Source organism: Eutrigla gurnardus (assembly GCF_963514095.1).
Source record: "Eutrigla gurnardus genome assembly, chromosome: 5".
In the NCBI taxonomy this organism is placed as follows: Eukaryota; Metazoa; Chordata; class Actinopteri; order Perciformes; family Triglidae; genus Eutrigla; species Eutrigla gurnardus.
This window is the reverse complement of record NC_139919.1, coordinates 26,653,114-26,671,473: the sequence shown is the minus strand read 5'-3', so window position 1 is coordinate 26,671,473 and position 18,360 is coordinate 26,653,114. Positions and strand designations below refer to the sequence as shown.

General features: G+C 43.6%; 1 long non-coding RNA gene across 1 annotated transcript; it reads left to right on the top strand.

Moving 5' to 3' along the window:
* The first annotated feature begins 247 nt into the window (after window positions 1–247).
* LOC311013596 lies at window positions 248–8,813 on the top strand. The gene is made up of 3 exons (XR_014597166.1): window positions 248–929; window positions 8,555–8,705; window positions 8,781–8,813. It is a non-coding gene; the product is annotated as an uncharacterized lncRNA (long non-coding RNA).
* The last annotated feature ends 9,547 nt before the right edge of the window (window positions 8,814–18,360 follow it).

The window sequence follows — 18,360 nt, the reverse complement described above, 5'->3', positions numbered from 1 at the left end:
TAACATTAGCAAGCTCTCTTCTCGGCTAGTGTTTCTGTCCTCATCGGCATCAGTGAAGGAAAAAAAAACAAGCAGGGGATACAAGGAACTACGAGCGTGAGCGGCGCTTGCGTGTGTGGAATACGCACCCTGCTGGTGAAATAAAGGAACTACATCTACAAAACTCAATCAGACTGTGAACTAGAAATATTGGGGATTACAGTGTGGGTGTGTAACTAAAGGGTGTTACACTCTGATAAATATCAGATGGATTTATTTCATTGTTTTCATGGGAATAAGTTACAGATAAAACAGCAGTCGTAATGGTGAGGTTAAAAGTTACATAAATAATAATTTGATATAAATGATTTAGGTTTGAAATGGGCGATATTAAAAATATAATTTCATGGGTTTGAATGCTTTAAGAAGAAGTTAAAAAAGTAATTCTTATTACGTTCGTTACGGGTGTGAGTTCATGACCTCGGAGCTACGGACTTCCGGGAAGAAGAAGGAGCAACGTGAAATGGCGTCGAGGCGTTAGTTTTGGACTGTTTTGGTGTTGGACGGTGGGTTTCGTCAGTGTCGTGTTTTTTTCCGTTTCCTCATCGGACCGTGAACTGTTGTCGGAAAACGCGTTGTGTGGTTGGTTGAGTTGGACTGTTCCCTGCCGCGTTTGTGTTTGGAGGACATGAAGCAAGTTCGGCTAAGTTAGCTAGCAGGAGCTAGGCTAACGACACGGTCATTGTCGAAAGGAGACACCGTCTGCGCGGACGGGAGGAGCTTCGCCGGGTCGTCTAGGAGAGTTTCGCCGACGAAGGCTGCTTCACTGCTGCCGAGGGAGACGGAGCTTCGTCGCTGCGAGCATCTGCGGACGGAGACGGTTGCAACCGCGACGAAGGTGCCATTCATCAGCTGCGGCCGGGTCCCGCTGATTTCACCGACACACGGAGGTACCGTTATAAAAGGTTTCCATCATGAGCTCCAACTATTCAACTAATATATATATTTTTTTTACTAAATTATATGTAATATATAATTGTTAGGGAAATCTGCGCACCAGGAGAAAACCCTATAACTTTAAAAAGAACAGAAACAAAAATCAACACACACACACACAAAACATTCAGTCACAACGTATATTGAGGAAAACCAACGAGATAACTAATTCTGTTGGCGGTTTGCTGCAGGTTATGTAGCTTTAGGATCCTCCTGAACTCCATTGGCCCTCTGAGGTTCATGTTCAAGGGTCTGGTTCCTTCTGAGGCTGGACTCAAACTCCTGCCTCCTTTTCATCAGACAGCCTTCTGTTGACCTCCTGAAGTTCTTGTTCCAAGCGAGTTGCTTTTTCACTCAACAGTTTGTTTTGCTCTTTCAGTTGGTCGTTTCCAATTTGAAGTTTTGCCAGTAGTGTCTCTTGCAGCTCCTCCTGTTTTTGCAGCATGCCAATCTGCCTTTTCATGGTGTCTTTCGCTGTGTTGTTTCCGTTCACCTTTTCCTTCTGTTGATGAACAGTCAACTCCAAGTCATTCAACCGTTTGCAGATGTCCTCCATATCTTGGTGCACAGCGTCCGTTTCACTGCGCATCATGATGTCTCTGTGACGGGCAAGTTGGTCCCATAACATGTCGTCCTCTTCTTGAAGCTCCCTCTTTCCTTTGTGGTTTCTGTGGAGGGCTTCAATATTTTTCCGGAGGTCTCCAATCACTCTCTTTTGGTCTTCAATCTCTTTCTGTTGGTCCTCACATTTCCTTTCGAGTGTCCTGTTGTCCCTGGTGAGGACCTCGTCATGGCAGTGGGCGTCTGTCTCGTTCATCTCTGGTAGCATACACCCGGAGCTGAGTGCCTCGGACATCTTTTCAGTCATCTTTTTGGCTTCTTGTCTGCTGTAACTACTCAGACTGCGCTGATGCTCTTATATATATTTTTTTAATGTGATGTGACGTGTGACATGTTCATAGAATGCCTTTGAAGAAGAATTTTCTATATTCTTAAAATCAAACACCTTCAATAAGTGTGTTACATGCTCAATATTTAATGATTCAGTTAATATTACAGTTTTAATGTAATACATTGAATATTTTAACTACTGTACTGTAGTGTTGTCACGATACCAACATTTTGGTACCGGTACCGGTACCAACATGTGTTTCGGTACTTTTCGGTACTTTTCGATACTTTTTCAAATAAAAAGTGAACGCAAAAAATGTCATTACTGACTTTATTTTAATAGAAAATCTTAGAACAATAACATATTAATCAGCAAATAAAATAAAATACCACAAAGACAAGCTTTTCTAATGCACACAATTTAAAAAATGTTAAAATATCAATACAATAATATAATGTAAAATATAATAATATAAATAAACCAGCTCTTTTTTTTTTTCTTCCAGAGCTACTTTTGTTAAGAGTGAAGGGCGGTGGCGCTTGCTTTTAGCACTGAATGTGGCTTTTTTTCCTGAGTAAATGACCTGTCGTTCCCTGAGCTCAGTGTGCAGGTCTGGGTGCTTGTCCTTTAAGTGTTTGGCTAGTCGGAGGTGTTTCCGCCGTTAGCCATGCATGTTTTAAACACCGTTTACACAGTGGTGCTTCGGCGTTAACTGCCTCGCCTTGCACATTTGTTTTTAGCTAAAGTACGGCCATATCGGACTTCGCGGCGCTGGTTTGTCCGCAAGTTGCGGCGTGGTGACGGTTGCAGCAGCCAGTCTCCTCTCCGTGCTTCGCTCTCTCGCGCGCTCTCTCGCTCTCTCTCTCGCTCTTTCTCTCTCTCGCGCTCTCTCTCTCTCGCGCTCTCCAAGCTTTCCTCCTGCTCAGTTTGTTGTTCCAGTCTACGCTGCTCGCTAACTTGCTAGCGGTTTCCTCCGGCTTGTCTTTTATCTCCCCAAGCTGCGGCTCGCTCCTCGTCCTCTCAGCTGTAGTTACAACGCGGTGACGTCACGTGGCGAGTTCGCCGCGCTGTTGCGGGCGCTGCCGGCGGCGCTGCAAGTACCGGTCCTGTCCAAATGCAATATGGTACCGTTTTAAATGCCTCAGTACCCCGGTACCAAATTAGTACCGGTATACCGTGCAACCCTACTGTACTGACTGAAAATATCAGAGTTAAAGATTATTGTGAAATATCCTCAACTCAAAACATACTTAGGAAATTCAAAATCGATACATCTAAAGGTTTTCACTGTTTCAATTAAAGTAGGTCACAAAACTTAATTATAAATTAAAACTGCGAGCAGTGATAACGGGCCCTCGCATGGCACGTAACTCGGTTAGTGCTACGGCCGCCTGACGTGTCAGACCGCCTGGCCTGGCCACCGCCACGGGGCGGGTCGTCCCCGGCCACCGCCACGGCTGGCGTCTGTCGTCCCCGGCCACCACCATGGCTCGGGTCGTCCCCGGCCACCGCCATGGCGCGGGTTGTCCCCGGCCATCGCCACGCCACTGGTCGTCCCTTGCCTGAATCGTCCCGTCCATCACTGTGTCAGATGAGTGAAGTTTTCATGCTCGACTGGGGTGCAAAGTTCCACGACACTGGGACCTTATACGGGTGTAAAAACATGACATTTTATGTCGCCAATAGGTGGCGCTCTGATTGTGAGTCAATATTGCAGTGCAGACGTGTTCAGGATGGGACTCTCATCAAACTTGAGAAGTTTGAACCAGATCGGACGATGGACACTGAAGTTATAACAGTTTAGAGTATTGTGGCGAAGCATGAATTTCGTCCATGTTCAGGACACTGTCCCGGCCACGCCCTTTTACTTATGTAAGACCTTTTGATGATTTTTAATCGTCGAGGCCTCTAGAACAGGCTCACAAAGTTTGGTAGGAATCGGATCAACGGTGTAGGAGGAGTTCGTTAAAATACAAAGCTTACAATCGAAAAATGGCTGATTGACTGTAGCGCCCCCGAGTGGTCAATTCTAATAAAACTTTCAGGATATGTTCCCGGGACATATGTCAACATATACTGCAAGTTTCGTGATGATTGGGTTAAATATTGTGGAGTTATGTGTATTTATTTCTAGAGCCCCGCCCCTCTTATGTTCATTGGATTATAACTTCTGAACGCAACAACATTTTACAAAGCTTTTGATGGGACTTGATCAGCTTGGTCTACTGATGATACACAGCAATTTTCATGAGAATCGGATTTACGGTTTAGGAGAAGTTCGCAAAAACGTGTTTTTCACAAAATTCAAAATGGCGGAAAATTTTTTCAGGCGGACTTTTGTGCTCCAAGAGGCTTTTTTGTAGAGCACACTTGCCTGCACATGTTTCCCAAATTTTGTGTCAATTAGAGTTACGGTGTGAGGGGGCTGGCCTAAAACGCGTTAGGTGGCGCTAGAGAGCCACTTTTTTGTGGCCAACTATGAAACCTTAAAAATCTCAAATTTTTCGCCAGTCCCCATCTGCACACCGATTTTTTTCACGGCATTTTAATGACAAGGCCCCCAAAAAGGCCGTTGAACTTGCGAAATAAGAAAAAGAATAATAATTAAAACTGCGAGCAGTGATAACGGGCCCTCGCGTGGCACGTAACTCGGTTAGTGCTACGGCCGCCTGACGTGTCGGACCGCCTGGCCTGGCCACCGCCACGGCGCGGGTCGTCCCCGGCCACCGCCACGTGGCCAGTCGTCCCCCGTCGTCCCCGGCCACCGCCACGGCGTGGGTCGTCCCCGGCCACCGCCACGGCTGGCGTCTGTCGTCCCCGGCCACCGCCACGGCGCGGGTCGTCCCCGGCCACCGCCACGGCTGGCGTCTGTCGTCCCCGGCCACCGCCACGGCGCGGGTCGTCCCCGGCCTCCGCCACGGCGCGGGTTGTCCCCGGCCATCGCCACGCCACTGGTCGTCCCTTGCCTGAATCGTCCCGTCCATCACTGTGTCAGATGAGTGAAGTTTTCATGCTCAACTGGGGTGCAAAGTTCCACGACACTAGGACCTTATACGGGTGTAAAAACATGACATTTTATGTTGCCAATAGGTGGCGCTCTGATTGTGAGTCAATATTGCAGTGCAGACGTGTTCAGGATGGGAATTTTAATAAAACTTTCAGGATATGTTCCAGGGACATATGTCAACATATCCTGCAAGTTTCGTGATGATTGGGTTAAATATTGTGGAATTATGTCCTTATATGAGTGTAAAAACATGACATTTCGTGTTGCCAATAGGTGGCGCTGTAATTGTGGATCAATATTGCAGTGCAGACGTGTTCACGGTGGGACTCTCATCAAATGTAAGAAGTTTGAACCCGATTGGACGATGGACACTGAAGTTATAACAGTTAAGAGTATTGTTGCGAAGCATGAAATTCGTCCATGTTCAGGACGCCGTAATTGCGCTCCCGTAGAATTTTTGGAAGACCTTTCGATGATTTTGCATCGTTGAGGCCTCTAGAACAATCTCAGCGAGTTTGGCATGAATCGGATGAACGGTGTAGGAGGAGTTCGTTAAAATACAAACCCAACAATTGAAAAAATAGGAAAAAATGGCCCAAAATGGCTGATTTACTGTAGCGCCCCTGAGTGGTCAATATTAATAAAACTTTCAGGATATGTTCCAGGGAGTTATGTTAACATATCCTGCAAGTTTCGTGACGATTGGGTTAAATATTGTGGAGTTATGTCTATTGATTTCTAGAGCCCCGCCCCTCTGATCTTCATTGGCTAATAACTTCTGAACGCAACGACGTTTTTCAACGCTTTTCATGCCACTTGCCCAGCTTAGTCTAATGATGAGGCACAGCAAATTTGGTGAGAATCGGATCTACGGTTTAGGAGAAATGAGCAAAAACGTGTTTTTGACTAAATTCAAAATGGCGGAAATTTTTTTTAGGCGGACTTTGGTGCTCCAAGAGGCTTTTTTGTAGAGCACACTTGCCTGCACATGTGTGGCGAATTTTGTGTCAATTAGAGGTATAATGTGCTGGGGCTGGCCTAAAACACGTTAGGTGGCGCTAGAGAGCCACTTTTTTGTGGCCAACTATGAAACCTTTAAAATATCAAATTTTCGCCAGTCCCCATGTGCACGGAAATTTTTTTCAACTTCTGAATATGATGAGGCCCCCAAAAAGGCCGTCGAACTTGCGAAATAATAAAAAGAAGAATAAGAAACAGTACAGTTTCAATAGGGCTTCGCTGCCCGACGTTGTCGGCGCTCGGGCCCTAATAATAAAAATCCGTTCAATTTCAATAGGGCTTCGCAGCCCGACGTTGTCGGCGCTCGGGCCCTAATAAAATACACACCAATATTGATTCTTAAAGCCCTTTATTTAATGTATTGAGTTGTAAATTTACAATATCAACCAATTATTCTAAGCTGTACTATCATGACGAGGTGATGGCTTTCACTTTTGAAACAGGTGGAGAGCTGCTGGGCTGAGGGGGTTGTTGTCAGTTGTTTTTTAGCTTGTATTTTCCAATTCAGTTTTATATTGTTTTCCACAATGTTCTCCTGTCCCTGCTCTGTATACTGTAGTTCCAATAATATTTGTAGTATTTGTGCACATGCATTACATTCTTGATCTAGCAGATTTAGCCCTCTTAATTTAACCTTAAATGTACAGTGTATTATCTAATAAAATCAAAACATACCACAAAAGGTCAATTAATCTGTACCAGAGGTGTAGGCAATGTAGCAGATCAAGAAGAATCCTCCTCCAGTAATCAGCTCAGTGTTTCCCCTAGAATTTTTTTCAGGCCCGGTGGTACCCGCCGAAAAAACCCTAAACAGACGAGACGCGTGGGATGGTGTATTGGTGCAGTTGGATTAAGTCAGGTGGCACAGCAAGCAGTCTGCAATTCTGCAATTATTATATTTGCATTCAACATTTTTGTTCAACCAGAGTGTATTCAAGGTTTTCAAGGATTCAAGGAGAGAGTGACTTATTTAGGTGCCAGTTGATGGAAATGATCCAAAATTAGGGGCTGGAAAAATATGTCTGGAAAATGAGGAGCATCACATTAATAGCTACAGATACTGTAAAACACTATAACGACATGAGTGCATATATTGTCTTATTTTATCAAGTAAAATATAAGTTATAGGTTTACTCAACAGCCTGGTAGTTCATAGAAATTCAGGTAGAAATAGGTTAACTCAGAGTTCCACAGCTTATCAAAAACAATCCTTATTTTATTAACATAGGCTGCCTAAGGGCGCGATCAGTAGCGTGCCTCGGCACGATTGCCCCAGGGGGGTCCCCCGCGGCTTTGCATTCACACTGCTCCAGCCCAAACGGGCTTTGGCCCGTTAGCCGGTTGTACATACGTCATCACGTCCTAATACTACACAGGCATGGCTTGATATTGTTTTTAAGGAGCGCCGTCTCTGCATATATTTATATTAAACACTCGACCTGCATCAGCGAATGTGCGCACGAGCGGATCTGTGCGAGCAGGCAGCGTGAGGAAAGCGGATTTTGGACGGAGAAACACAGCGGCATTTTTCTTATAAATGCACCGGTCCGGTTCCGGTACCGGTCCGGTTCCGGTACCGGTCCGGTTCCGCTCACACCACGAGTCTAAAGAGTGCAACAGCTTGTCAAAATACAGTGTCAATTTTCCGTGTTTTCAAAGTAGAAAGCGACATCGTGGTGGTTTAACGAGGCGGAACGGCATCAGAACAACATCAAGCGTGTAAAGTACACGAAAAACGTAGCGGGAGCGCGCGGCGAGGATTGTTGCGGCCGCGCATCTTGCGGAGCAAGTCTACTGTGCTGCGCGGAGGCGCTCCTAATGTAAATGATTATTGATTTATGAATTAATTGATAGGTAGCTTATTTTTGGCGTATTGATTTTTTTTTTTTTGGCCTGGCGGCAGGTCTCCTTGGCCTGGCGACCCGCCAGGCCTGTACAATGGTAGGGGAAACACTGCAGCTGGATCTTTGGTGCATCTGGGGGAAGGGGAAAAGGACAAAGTAAGATCCACTGAAAAGTCCTTACTATAAAAAGGATTTTATTTATTTTTCTCTTATTAGTTGATCCAGAGTTATTTTTTTTTATTCTTTTTTTTTTTTTTTTACGCTATTGACGCACCACTTGCCAGTATTGCATGCTTTGTGGGCTGCCACTAGGAGGATGATTGACAGGTGCTCTCCTTCAAGCAATCACGCGCACACTTCATGGCTGCACCTGATTGGACGAACGCTTTCACAGCTGTCCTGTCTGCTCCCGGATTTCACACAGACTAATCACCTGCAGAAAATGCACACAATCATTGGTTTTACCCTTCCTCCCACAGTCCAAAGACATGCAGGATGGGGATAGGTTAATTGATGACTCTAAATTGCTCGTAGGTGTGAATGTGAGCGTGAATGGTTGTTCGTCTCTATATGTTGGCCCTGCGATGGACTGGCGTCCTGTCCAGGTGTACCCTGCCTTCGCCCAATGACAGCTGGGATCGGCTCCAGCCCCCCCCGCGACCCTGAATACAGGATAAAGCGGTAGACAATGGATGAATGGATGGATGGATCAAGAAATTAGATTTTTCTCTATCCCGGTTTTATTGTTATTCCATGAAATGATTTAGTTTGACACCACGATCCCTTTTAAACCAAATGATCGGTGTGTGGTTTCAGGACGGCAGCCTGCCATTCGCGCGGAGCATCAAGGACGTCCATTCAGAGTACCGTCTGCTGAGTAAACTGACAGAGCTGCTGATGAACCAGGGAGAGCAGGAGGAGGCGCTGCAGTACGCAACGCTGGCTATCGAGATCGCCAACAAAACAGGTGCAGAGTTAGTTTGCTATTAGTTTGATTTGAACGAGAGCGTCATGTGTTAACAGAGAGCGTTGTTCTCCTCAGGTGTGCCTGTGAATGAGAGGGCAGCCTACCACCATGTAGCACTTTGAATGTAGATTTTTTTTATTTGGAATTGAATATTCTTGCGGTTGAGAGAGGAGTTTGGAGCTGGGAGCCTCCTTCTGCTCCTTTCACAGGATCTTGGCGTAGTCTTTCGCCATGCGGAGGACTTTAGGGTGTCTGTTGGTAACAATAATTAAAATATGTACCTTCAATTCACCTTAGTTTTGCTTGTTTGCCCCGCCCTGATTGGTTTCACCTGTCCTCTCAGCTCGTCTCAGTCTGCTGCTCACCAGTTCCCACTTCCCTGTTTAACGGTTTGTAAGCCGTTAACCAGTAAAACCACCATTCTTGCCTTTTTTTTTTTTGCAATGAATGAGTGTATGACAGGTGGATGGGAACAAACACAGGATTTTCAACCAGAAAAAGGTGTTCAAGACTCGTGTCCCAAAGTCTTGTTTTCATTTTCATTCAGTTTGCATACTTATTTTAGTCCCAGTGCGGATGTTCTTTCTAAACCAAACCACCCAAATAACATGCGACTACCTGCCCTGTTCCTTTCTTCTTTTTCGGTTTGTCTTCGTGGCTGCATGTAGTTTTGTTTGCCTGTAATCTGCCTGCTGTTTCCCTTTTGGACTCTCAGTCCGGGTGCAGAGGCAGACACAACACAACCAACCACAAGGGGTCACTTTACATTTTTTCCTCCCATTAAGTGGCTTCCCACATATACCATAACACATTTTTTTCCCACAGTGAACACAAATGAAATAAGTGCTGTGTTCCACTGGGAAGTAGATGATTTTATCTTGAACTTTGCCCTACGCCGTTGTGTTTTGCACCTCAGAACAACAAGCAGTGAATTTGTTTGGCTTCAAAGCACCACAAGAGAGAGCTCTCAGGTTGGTTTGCTGCTCTGCTGTACAAAGCCATCCTTATAGTTGTTGTTCCCCCGTTTAGCCACAGGTGGGCAGTGAAATACAGTTCTTACAGCAGCTGCAGTCTGTGTTGCATCAGCTGCTGCTGCTGTTCAACAGGTGAGAGAGACGGGAGGGAAGAGGAAAAGATTTCCATCACCTGCACTGGCAACGGCAGCGATCCAAGCCGAGCGGAATGGAAAGTGTCCTCCCTGTCTCATTTGGGGCTCGGATTCACTTCAAGTGTGCAGGAAAGTCATTGTGTGACACTGAAACAGGTGTGGATTTTATATTAAAATACTTTTTTTCTGAAAGGATGAGTTTAAAATAGAGACCAACTAGTGCTTGGGTCAGTATGATGCCACTTGAATTGAACCACTTGACAGAATGGCATCCCTCGTGGAATTTGGACTACTATATTCATGGAATTGGCTTCATGGAACATCGATATCGAGTAACCAAGGGTGAGATTTGAGGAGACAAACAGAGAAAACTAGGGTTGTAAAGCAATCAGCCAAATGAGGGAATGTTTGCATACACGGCCTGCATAATAACGTGCGAGCTTCTTCCCGTCCTTCAGAGGCTAGGAGTTCAAAACACGTCCAACCCCATTGCCAAAACAAGCACTGAGCTGTTCTTCCTTTTCAAGTCTTCCCAGGGTTACTTTCAAATGATCTTCAGGGACTTTTTGCTTAACAAGATTTCATCAAATGCTTATGTGGAATTACAGGAGCTGATTTATATCCACTGCAGAAAAACACAAGGTTGAATAACCTCATGTGACCAAAAAACAAACACAAACGATGTGAAACCCGGAGTGCATAAAAAGTGCATACCTTTCGTTCTTGTGCAATTATTTTTTTGCATGGGAGGGTGTCAAGAATAAAAAGTAAATAATTGATTTTTAATTGGTCTTCCAAGCTTGAAACAATACAATGACATCTCATGTTAGCACGATGTTATGAAAGCATTAAACATTAAACCGTAACAAAACAAAAACAGGATCATCAATGCACTTTTGTCTTCGATGACATTCTCAGATTTCAGGAAACGGAACCGCTATTCAACTGTGACACAACCCTCTATTCAAAAGTCAACGGGGAGTTTGAAAGGACAAAAAGGCAAATTAGTTGTTTTTGGATGAACATTGGGATTAGGGTTAGGGTTAATAAATTATTAATTTTATTTATAACCTCAGCGAACATAGACACTCCCATTGTAAAGACATACACTGTTCACTTCTACTCTACAAACAGGTAAAACAACAGCAACACGAATAGCAACTGATGATTTATTCTTTTTTTTATGTCGTAAGTCGTAATCATTTCAGAATATTTTTTGTGATATTTCTATAAAAAGGTCATAAAAAGAAAGACTGAGTGAGCACTCAGTGCCAACCAAGCCGTCAGGACAACGGAGAAGTTGCCCTTTTAGGGAACTTTGGCCCGTCTTCTGTCAGAGTCATGGTGACACCCGCTGCATGCAGTCAAAACCTCAGGAGTGTTTGGAGAGTTAGTCACTCGGCCAAACACAATTCAAAGTCCGAAAAGAAAAGAGCATAACTCACGTATAACTCACTTTAATCCACTCGCATCCAAGACTTTCTGTCGTCCCTGTAGTCCTTTAATGGAATTACAGAGTCGCCTGGTAACGTGCCGGTATTCTGGTTTAAGTTGAAAGCGAAAATTGTTTCACGGCCGATCAGAATCACACAGGAGTTTATTGCCAAGTACTTTTTCACATACAAGGAATTTGCCTTCAGTGCACACAAGAAATAAAGAATAAACAATAATGCAACGTACTGCAGTCAAGAACATAAACATGAATAAAAACACTATACATATGCAGCCATATATACACCGTATTATTATAATGGATGCAGCACAGGCAGGGAGGACCCCAATGTGGTGAAGATACTTCAAAAAAGGTAACGGACTGAGAATCCAAAAGGGAAACAGCAGGCGGACTACAGGCCGAAAAAGACGAAAGTAGTCAGGTTATGGCATTAAGCATGTCATCATAGTGCATTTTAGACTTTTTGCGTGTCTTTTTTACGCCGTAAAACAGCTTATGTGGTGGTTTGGTTTCGAAAAAACATCCTCGTTGGGCCTAAAATAAATATGTAAACTGAATAAAAAATAAAAAAAAGACTTCGGGACTCGAACACAAGACTTGAACGGTGTTCTGGTTGAAAGTCCTGTGTTTGTTCCCATCCACCTGTCATACACTCATTCATTGCAAAAAAAAAAAAAGCAAGAATGGTGGTTTCACTGGTTAACGGCTTACAAACTGTCGTGTCATTCACACATCATCTGGCTGAACAGCGAGTGACTTGTTAAACAGGGAAGTGGGAACAGGTGAGACGAGCTGAGATGACAGGTGAAACCAATCAGGGCGGGGCAAACAAGCGATAATAAGCTAGCAAAGATAAATGTCATTGGGCTGCACAGTTCAGATCACACACACTTTTATTAATAACTTCTCTAATTATCCTTCACTGTTGTCACAGATGAAAGGGTTAATCACTTTCATCGCTGCTGCTCTCTATAATATAATATCAAAGTTGTCTCACAGCAAACCGAAACCTCGCCGTCACCGTCTTCCTGGTGACCTCCGTAAGGTCAAGGTGAGTAAGTATAAGCCGCTCACGGAGAAAGTCTTGGCCAGCGGGAAGAACTCTGGTTTCACTCTGTACACACTGATCGTAAAAAAATGTGTAAAATGCCGGGGATGATATGTCGTCCTCTTTGTGCTTGAACTGGTTTGAACTCGGTGTAAACAAAGACTTCATTTTCCCCCGCTCAACATACTGGAACCTTTTTTTAAAACCTTGCAAGATTCATGCACTCTACAATATATTATATTACAGTATATTATATTATATGCAGGGTCATATACAGGATCGCCCATAACGTTGGAATATATTACAAATGTCTTTTATGGCGCCAAAGAAATGTTGTGCATGAATTAATTTCACCTGGATAAATGGGACACATGATGTAATCATGCACCTGGTCAAACGTGATCACTGGTGCATTTAAACAGGAATAAACAGAGGATTGTGTCTGAAAACACAATATTCCAAATTTATGGGCAACAGCATATAATATGATGTCTAAGATGTGTTTTCAGCTTCCATCTCACATCGGTGCTCCATTGTCGAATCAGGGTTTACTCTTGTTTACTTCTTCACCACCAGACATTAACCATAAGCCCATTAAACCACACACACACACACACTTGTTGGCATGCCACTGTAGCCATATCTCCAAGCACCCTATTAGGCATCTGTTTACTGAACTGACAAGCATCTTCGCCTCTCATTTAGTAAACACTGTGAGTACGTCGGGCGGCTGCTGGGGAACGTCACTCCGATGTCAGAAAGGATGGAGAGCGATCGCAACGGAGAGACTCGCCGTGACGAGGCCCGACAAGTCTGGCCGTCTGACGGGACGGAACTAGGAATTTCCCCTCTTAGGAAGTGAAACAGAAATGTTCCTTCCTGTGTTTGTGTTGAGTGTGGATGAGTTAAAACCTGCGGGACTTCCATTCCATCTCCTAATGGAAGCCATTCCAATCCCCCTCCCCAAAAAAAGGATACTTCACAGGTGGAAACATTAATCTGTATTGAAAGTGGGTCATATATGTAGTCGAAATGGAAAATAAATTTCAAATTTGGTGGTCTGTAGTCTCAGTGGGTCCCACCACTGGTCTGTAACAGGTCTGTAGTCTCAGTGGGTCATACCACTGGTCTGTAACAGGTCTGTAGTCTCAGTGGGTCCCACCACTGGTCTGTAATAGGTCTGTAGTCTCAGTGGGTGCTGCCCCCTATAGGCGGGTGACGCAAAATGTTGCAAATTTGTGTCATCGGAGGCTCTTATTCAGAATAGAAACATGGAGATCTCCATCTCTGGGGAAATGAGGGAATGATGCACAAACATTCAAAATCACTACCGGTCTTCTAACCATACAAATTTGAATGAAAATAGGTGTAAAGTATCCCTTTAATTAATCCCTTTAAATGCTTAGCATTGCAAACATACATCATCACAAAGCATTAGACATTATTATTGACCTGTTTAATTAGCAACAGGAGGTCTAGGTCCTGAAAAACGTTGAAGACCTCTGGTTTAACAGTCTTACTGGTTGACAAATATGTATGAGAGTCGATTCCTGGAGCTACATGTAACTTCCATTACTGTACACGAGGCTGCAGAGTGGCTTCAGAACGGTGTTAAAAGTGATACTTAACAAAGACAACAGACACAAAAGCTTACTATTGACAATACAATATACTGGAGTCCGATTGATTACTGGGAAGCAAATGATGACTGTTATTTTGTCAGATAATTGAGCCATTAGGAGAGAGAGAGAAACTCCTTGGCCTCGATTTATACAAAATGTGCTCCATGAACAGGGAGATGAGGGAAAAGAGACTATTAGAAAGTAGAAAATGAAGTAGCACACCACTGCCAGCCGGCTGTTAGCGGGTACGATATCGCTGTGTGACCACCCTCACGTACACACAGAAAAACCAGCTTCGACCTGGTGGTAAACCAATGCCAGGATGACATTTTTCATCTCAGAAAACTACAAACAGATGTTATGCTGTTTGTAGCCTCCTCTCGCTGTGTTGAACACTGTGTTGTCCTTCTTTGGCCTCAAAGAAATCCGGAGCCTCACAACGAGTAAAGCAGCAGAAACAAGAAAGCAAGAGAGAAGAAGAAAAATCACACAAAAAACAGAAGATTCAAGGCCCAAACACCTGCATTTAAAACTGTCAGTTATTCACATTTCCTTTGGGGTGGGAAATGGGAGTGTAATAATTCAATAAATATCTATTTTGCAAAAGAATTACTGTGTGTTTGTGTTTTTATTCTCTCTGTGAAGTAAATAATTACCTCAAAACATTACTAAATATTGCAGATATTGATCCGAGACCTTGAGGTGTTTGATTTAAAACCTGGTTACTGTGAAAATATGATATATGACCATTAACAAGGCTCAGAAAGCTTGTTTTTCTTCTCTTAAATAACCTTTTATTAACTGAATAGATGTATAGAGAAAACAGAGAGGTGGAGGAGAATCAGAAGAAGAGGGGGATGAAAAAGTGCCGTTACATTTACACTCGTGAGAGCTTTTGGGGCATCGTTCATTATGAGATTAACCCCTGACCCCTCCATCCTATGTTGGGTTTGTGCCACATCTATCCCATTAATATGATGGCGCTTTGCCAGCTGATTTACACTGTAAGCATAAAGGCTCTGTTGTTTTTGCAGAGGGACTCGGAGGGAGAGAGAGTTGCCACTGCATAATCCACACTGTGCATTTTCAAGGATTTACTCTTACAGAACACTGAGTAGCAAACATGTTTGAGAATTTGTGTTTTATTGCATTTTTTTTGGCCTTGAAAACAGAATTAAGCACTTCTTTTTTTATTTTTTATTTTTTATTTTAGTTGATATGTGCTTTTATAACCTCAGGTCGGGTGAGGATAGTTTTTCAGATGTGGACAAGCTATGATTTGAGATGCGCCCACACACACACACACACACACACACACACACACACACACACACACACACACACACACACAAAACTGCCCGGGCCCTCGGGAGCGGAGGGGGGGCTGCAGACATGGTGGTGCCTTGGTCACTGCTCTCGCCAAAGTGCCAGGGGACTTATCGATCTATCAGAGACTCCGTTTTCACATGCTCACACCCTGAATGCATCACTGCCACGATTAAAATATCTGAGAAAAAAAAACAGTCGTCCCGTACCAAAAACAGCCCTTCTTTCCAGAGGGTTTTCCCTACCCGGTGCTTTAAAAAAAAAAAATAACAAACAACAACTGTGACTCAGAAAACATGGTAGGTCTAGATATGGGAAAATTGCCTTTTTATCTTGCTCTTTAGGATCTTAAGTCTTTGAGGCCTGATGCTAGTTATTACCATGCATGGACTTCTTACTTGAAAGCCTTCAGACTGTTTAAAAATGGATTGGTTATGATTTTTTGTAGTTGTTGTTGAAAATTGTCCCTGAATTTCCAAAGAGCACAAGGCAAGATCTCAAGACTGAATGTGTGCACACATCCCTGAGGTACTCCATGAGTGCAACGCCTAAAAACCCTTAAAGACACGAGGCGTTTGACTTAATCTGGCGCTGCAGGGGAGGGAGGGAGTTTTAAAGGATAAGAGGGTGACGGGCTGTCGGACGCCTCTGCATGACTGTCATCCGTCTGCGGGAGGATCGCATGAATAATGAGCAGATGAATCTCTTTTTTTAGAAATGATCATAGAATCATAAGAGGGTCTGAAGCTGATTCTTCAGAGTTTACAGCTCATACAGCCTGGCGCTCTGTAATTGACCCCTTAGTTACTGTCGCTATGCCTGTCAATCTTCCTCAATAGGCAGTTTACAATGATAACTAAGAGCCCATGAAATTACAACTGTTGCTAGGTTTTTTTTTTAATCAGCTGTAGCTTCATGCTCCATGAGTTGGTTTCACTGGCTCACCTTTTAAATGTGTCCCAGCTGACTGAAGGGTCATGCATATGGACTGGATGGCTACATACATGATATTGAGGACTCAAGAGCTAATAGGTAAGAAAGTAGGATAAGGAAAAAGTAGGAAAAAAGTTAAGAGTATTTATCAAATTACAATTCGCAACAATATCCCCACTGTTGTATGACGGCGTATTAGAGCCACTGTAGAAAAAACGGAGCCAAGAGAAGTGAACAATATTCAGAGAAAAAAAGGTTGCAAGTTTATAAAGTGGCAAATTTGTGAGTTTATAAACATAACATCGGCACATAAAGCCGATATAAACAAGTTGCTGGGGTCCGCTAACAGCGGATGATTGCCGTTGCTATGACAACAAGTGAAAACTACCGCTAGCATCTTAGCCCAACCACCCGATCAATAAGAACTAGGGGTGTAACGGTACATGTATTTGTATTGAACCGTTTCGGTACGGGGTGCTCGGTTCGGAACGGAGGCGTACCGAACGAGTTTCCATACGGACATATTAAGTAGAGGACCGCATTTGTGGAGTGTGCTGCAGCCGCACATGCGCAGTTGCGCACACCGCGACACAATAAACAGCAGTAGTAGCGGACGTCATGGCTAATGCCGCTAGCGTTGGCAACAAGCCAGAGTTGGAGGACCCTCCCGCGACATTAAGGTCTCCCGTTTGGGAACACTTCGGCAAAGCGGTTTGCCGACATTGTTCATGTGAGGTCGGGTATGTTTCTGGCAACACGTCAAACCTGTTGACGCATTTGAAACGGCACCACCCCCACGTGAACATCGCTACAACGAGGAGTAAGACGAGCGTAGCGTGCGGGTCCACACCGCACCGACTGCCCGACTCGCGTCGGTAAATGAAGTCGGGCTACTTAATATGGCCGACTCGAATGGCGGATTACACATTTGAATCGGCTGAAATGAACGCCGACGTGGGCCGATTCGAGCGACCACACCAAGGAGACTCATGTCACGGACGCCGACTCTCTCAAAGACGCCGGTTTTCGGTCCGGTGTGGACCCGCCTTTAGTGCAAACACAGCTCCCCACCGCATTTAAACAGCCTCTCCCTGCCCTGTTCAATTTTGCACATCAGATGGAGAAAAGATTTGTTTTAAAAAAAACAGTCTGAGCCTTATTCATGTCATTTAATCTGAGCAACAACTTGAAACTATTTAGTGTTGCAACTGTTCAATGTTGCACATCAGATGGAGAATTATTTTTAAAGAAACAGTGTTATTTTTATTTATTTTTATTTTTTAAATAAATATTTTAAATACTTGTATTTATATTTTTGAGCAGCATTCTAGCTCCAGTGCATGTTCCTACTGTTAAAAGCACAAAAGTAATAAACAACTAGCACATTTATACGTACCGAACCGAGATTTTTGTGTACCGTTACACCCCTAATAAGAACCCATGAGATGACAATTTGGCTCATATAAAAAAACAACAACAATAACCATCAACAGCCACTAAGGACCTTAACGAGGCGTTGTCACATGTTGTGATGTCTTAATTAGAAAAATAAATGCGTACATTCATGGGACGTTAGCTAGCATAAATGCCGGTTGTTAGCATCATAAATATATGACTTTATAAACTTGAAATTTGCGACTTTTCTCTCTTATTATATAATAAAAATATTCCCCTCCTCTCTCCACTCTGTTTTTTTTTCCTACAGTAGCCCTAATATGCCGTCGACTTGTTTTAAGGAATATATGTCATGAAATGTATAAGCAGTGATGTATTAAGTGATCTATAAAACCTGTTAGATGTGTTATTCTGGACGATAATAGCCACTCTTCAGGTTTTTAATCTTCATGAACAAATTTAATGCTTAAACTTAATGTTAAAAATGCTTTCCAGCAGGTAAGTGCCAAATATCAAGACTTTTTTTTTGTACTTTATATATCTCTGCTGTCTTCCTCCCTTGGACTTCTGGGAGAGTATTAGGTGCTCTGTTTGTTTGGAGAGTGGAAACATTTTCCTGATATCCCGATCTCCTCCCTTTGGATCACACGCTAAACTGAAACAGATTTAACAGCTGTCGTCTGGATTGACTCGTACGTTATTCTTCTAGTTCTTTGCATTGTGATTGGTGTCGTGAAATGCAAAGATCAAAGGACGCTTCAATGAGGACA